At 47.7% G+C, this 5,000-nt stretch overlaps 1 protein-coding gene across 1 annotated transcript in view; it reads right to left on the bottom strand.

Annotated features, from left to right (window-relative positions):
• LOC122260583 (protein Wnt-16) overlaps nucleotides 1-5,000 on the bottom strand; it is a 234,284-nt gene that overhangs the window by 209,281 nt on the left and 20,003 nt on the right. The window lies entirely within an intron of this gene.

Below are 5,000 nucleotides of genomic sequence, written 5' to 3'. Positions count from 1 at the left end.
ATATCACTTTCTCTCCCAATCTGAGGTCACCCTTGATGACCTGTGATGACCCCTTCATCCTTTCCTCCTTTCTTCCTTTTTCAAGTATGCTTCTCTATCTATTTCCTCTCCCCCTCCCCATTTTTTCCTCTTCTTCATCTATCCCCTCCTCTCCCCTCTTCCTCCTCATTATTATTATTCCTCAACACCCCCCCACTCTTTCCCTGTTCTCCCCTCCCTCCCTCCCTCTAACCTCCCCCTCCTCCCTCGTCCTTCCCTCCCTCCCCTCCTCCCTCCCTCTACCCTCCCCCTCACCAAGTCCTCCCATCCCTCCCCCTCCTCCCTCCTCCTTCCCTCCCTCCCCCTACCCCCCCTCGCCACCCGATGTATCCGAGCCTGTAAATAAAGCCGCAAATCCGCCGACGACAAAGTGCAGGTTGGCGTAAATAAATTAGCGCCTCCGATCCCGGGCGGTGTAAATTGTAGGTGGCGCTGTCAGCCTCTATGACGTCATGGGCAATAAACTGGGATTTTGGGGGAGGGATGGGGCAGGAGGAGGGAGAGGGGGAGGGGTGGAGGAGGAGGGAGAGGAGGAAGGGGAGGAGATGGGGGAGGTTGTAGGGGAGGGAGAGGAGGAATGGGGGAGGAGGTAGGGGAGGAATGGGGGAGGAGGTAGGGGTGGGGAAGGAGGGAGAAAGGGGAAAGGGATGGAGGTGAAGGGTAGGGGTTAGAGTGGGGGGGGGGGAGTAGAAGGGGTTTTGGGAGAAAGGTATTGGGGATGAGGGGAGGGGGAGGTTGGACGGGGGTGGAGAGGTGGGGGGGTTAGGGGTTATATTGGGGTAAGTACAGTTTTGGAAGTAAGGTGGCAAATAGGTATGGGAGGAGGAATGAGTGGGAATCAGGAGGGGGGGGGGGAGTAAAAAGAAAAGTGGGACTAAAAGAGGAGACAAGAAGTCCCTAATATAAGAAAAAGAAAAGAAAAGAAAAGAAAAGAAAAAAAACGAAACCCTCATAAACACAATAACACTAAAACAACCCATACAGAACCATAAACGAATCTGATTCAATAAAACAAAAATCCGAATAACGAAAAAAAAAGCACTCCAAAATAAACAAGAAAAAAAAAATTTGACAGTTCTCGCTTCCACGCGCCATGTTTACGTTTTCGAAAACATATGGCCATCTCTCTCGCGCGCGCTTTAGCCCGAGACAAAGAGACGAATTTGCGTCGCGAATAGTTCGTTTATCCTCGCTGCTTCTAAGACTCAAGTGGGAGAGCGCTTGGCTTTGACGATGAAGATAGCCATGGTGGTGATGGTGATGAGTGGTGATGGTGGTGATGAGTGGTTGTGGTGGTGGTGATGAGTGGTGGTGGTGGTGGTAGAGGAGGTGGTGATGAGTGACGATAGTGTTGAGAGTGGAGGTGGGTGTGGTGGTGATGGTGGTGGTGGAGGTTCTGGTGGTAGAGGTGGTGATGGTGGTGATGATAATGGTGGTGGTGAAACGGGGTGGTTACAGTTACCATGAAGGGGAGGGTGAAAATGTTGATGGTGGTGTTGATCACTTATACGTCGAAGATGAGAAAATGAATAATATTGATTAAAATAATGACAATGATAAACGACCAACAACAATTATCTTCAAACCCAGGCACCCATCCTGCAGGACTTAGCTTTAGGCAGCGCCACCATGGTCCGATTGGTTCACACGAAAAAGCCAAGAAATACATAAATCAAGCCATAACAAAAAAAAAAAAAATAAATAAAAATAAAAAATAAATTAATAAATAAATAAATAATAAATCAACGTACTCATCTACACGAAGCACAGATATCAAAATAAAACCTCCAATCTCCCAATCCGTCTTGCCCTTACCCCCTCCCCTCCCGCCTCCCCCCCCCTTCCCCCCACACACACGCACGCACTTAAAATAAAACAAAGCAAAAGCGCAGGTTCCCTTCACTTGGCCATCATCTGTATTCCCGCGACGCGTCCCCGGAAGAGCCGCCGCAGCGAAGGCACTCGATGCGGCGTCACAAATCAGCGGGAGAGAGAGAGAGAGAGAGAGAGAGAGAGAGAGAGAGAGAGAGAGAGAGAGAGAGAGAGAGAGAGAGAGAGAGAGAGAGAGAGAGAGAGAGAGAGAGAGAGAGAGAGAGAGAGAGAGAGAGAGAGAGAGAGAGAGAGAGAGAGAGAGAGAGAGAGAGAGAGCGACGCCGCGCTGGCCGGGCCTCGTAAAGAAAGGGATTCGTCGTCGCCGCCGCCGCCGCCGCCGCCGCTGCCGTCGCGAGGGGAACCGACGAGTGCTTGCTTGTCGAGGGGCGGTTCAGCTCTCCCTTTAGTGCTCGCTCTCTCTTGATCTATCTATTTATATATCTATTTATCTATATTAACATATGAATACATACACACATATCTATCTATTTATCTATATATAGAGAGTATATATACAGAGAGAGATGGATAAACGCACACATATATAGATGGATATAAAGATAGATAAATAAATATACAGATATACAGTATATACACATTTCTATCAAACTCCCGATCTCCCCCAATATCCCACCTGATCACCCCCTCCCCCCTTCGCCTCTTATGCTCCACTGCTTCTGTCTCCCACCCATCACTCACCAACAAGCTATCAATCACACACACACAAAAAAAAAACAATTATGATTCTCGCCCTTCCCTCATTCCCCCTCCCCTCCCCTCCCCCTCTTCCTCTCTCCGATCAGACTTGCAAATCAAGACAAACATTCCCAATTCCAATCGAGATATATAATTTTTTTCACCCTAAGACCGAAGCCAAAACAGGGTGGGGGTGGGGGTGGGGGGGGACGGGGGCGTTGGGTCGTGAAGCTCATCAGGTGTTTCTATCTCTTGATATTTTTTTTTCTTTAAAAAGAAAAAAATCAAGTACCTTCCTTTTTATCTTTAAAAAAAATTCTGTTGACTCTAAAGGGATTTATCAAAATAAAGAATATGATAATGGCAATAAAAAAATACTTATTTTGCATCTTTCGCGCGACACTGCAATTTCCCGGGTAGTTCTAGGGTTTTCTGGAGAGAGAGAGAGAGAGAGAGAGAGAGAGAGAGAGAGAGAGAGAGAGAGAGAGAAATCCGTCCCACAACCTCCACCAGACCCAATGCTACACCACCTCCAAGACAAGAGATTTTCCAATGCACAAGTACCCTCCTCCTCCCGTGCACACCCAACCCCTTCCCCTCCTTCCCTCCCTCCCTCAATTCCCCCGTCTTCCCCCTCCCCCTTAACCGACGCCTCTCTCCCTTCCCCCTCAACTCTCCCCCCCAAGTTACGCAACTTCCACGCGTCAAGAGAGAGAGAATGAGAGAGAGAGAGAGAGAGAGAGAGAGAGAGAGAGAAAGAGAGAGAGAGAGAGAGAGAGAGATTGGACGTCCGCACGCAGTCGACTCCACCTTCCCTCTTCAATCTAATGATCAAATTATCCAAGAAGCGTTAGACGTTCCTTGAGGATTCTTCAAGGAGGCTGCCATTCGGAGCGGAGGAGAGAGGGAGGGAAGGGGAAGGAGAAGGAGGGAGGGAGGTAGAGAATAGGGGGGAAGGGAAAGGGAGAGGGATAGGAAGAGGGAGAGGGAAAGAAAAGAGAGAGAGAGAGAGAGAGAGAGAGAGAGAGAGAGAGAGAGAGAGAGAGAGAGAGAGAGAGAGAGAGAGAGAGAGAGAGAAAGAGAAAACAAAGAGAGAACTAGAGAGATTCTTTACATATCCTTCACGGAGGCTCCCTTCTCTCCGGAGCACGACTTTCGACGCGGGTCCCACGGCATCATTAGGCCTTCCGGGAATTCGGAAGCGCGATTGGCGGGGGATTGGAAGGTGTGTGTGTGTGTGTGTGTGTGTGTGTGTGTGTGTGTGTGTGTGTGTGTGTGTGTGTGTGTGTGTGTGTGTGTGTGTGTGTGTGTGTGTGTATGTGCGTGTGTTTGTGCGCGCGTGCGTAATTGTATCTCCCACTTAACACCTTCATCAGAGAAACATCAACAAGTAAATATCTCCACAAAACAATAACAAAACCATTCCATTACCATTCTTTCCACCATCGACGGATATCAAACACTTCCACGAACTACAGTAGCTCCCCCCCCCCCTCCCCCCTCCAAAAATAAATCCTCGATGAATGAAAGCTCATCCTCATTTTGATAAAACTTAATCGATCTTGCGTATCCGAGTATCCGAGCACCTCCTCCTCATTACTTCCACGCGTGTCTTCCTCACCCTTCACCCTTCACCCTAGTCACTCAGCTGATCGAGTGACGTCAACCCTGGGATCACGACGTCCGAGGAATGTGAATGGGAAGTCTTTAAGTTTTGGGTGAAAAAAATGGGAAGGGCGAAGGGAGGGAAGGAGGGTGAAGGGAGGGAGGGAGGGAGGGAAGGAGGGAAGGAGGGAAGGAAGAAGAGAGAGAGAGATTATGACATAACTAATATGAGATATCTACTTATATCACAACCGCTTTCAATTAAAAAAAATGACAAAAACAAACCAAAAAGTGAAACAAACAACGAGTCACCGAACAAAAGAATTCAAACCAAACCAAACCAAACCCTTTCCTTATCATCTCCCTCTTCATTTCCATTTTCCTCCTCCTTCCTGATCGCTAATTTGGACGACCAATGAACGCCACCGCATTCACGACCCTGCTGTTAAAAGAACGACCGCCGAATAGCATCACGTTCCCCAAAATACCTCCAGATCCCTTTGTGTGACGGATTTCTACTAATCACAAATTCTTTTCCAGTTTTTGTTTTCAACAATTATTACTGTATCTTTTTGATAACTATCTCTATAATCATCTCTTGTTAACATCATTATTTATGGACGGATCAGTCTCTCTTCATATCTAACTTTATTTACCGACAAAGTTTTGGTAAAAAAAAAACAAAAAAACAACGCATGCGTAGAAATCACAACGGCAAACGACAAAACAAAATCAAGGCTATTCAATAAATTCTTCGACCCTTCCTCCCCTTTCTCCTCCTCCTCCAC

Source organism: Penaeus japonicus, unplaced genomic scaffold (genome assembly GCF_977035675.1).
Source record: "Penaeus japonicus unplaced genomic scaffold, GWHDUDI00000001_assembly GWHDUDI00000014, whole genome shotgun sequence".
Lineage (NCBI taxonomy): Eukaryota > Metazoa > Arthropoda > Malacostraca > Decapoda > Penaeidae > Penaeus > Penaeus japonicus.
Note: the sequence above shows the minus strand (reverse complement) of the source record. Positions and strands in the feature narration are given on the sequence as shown.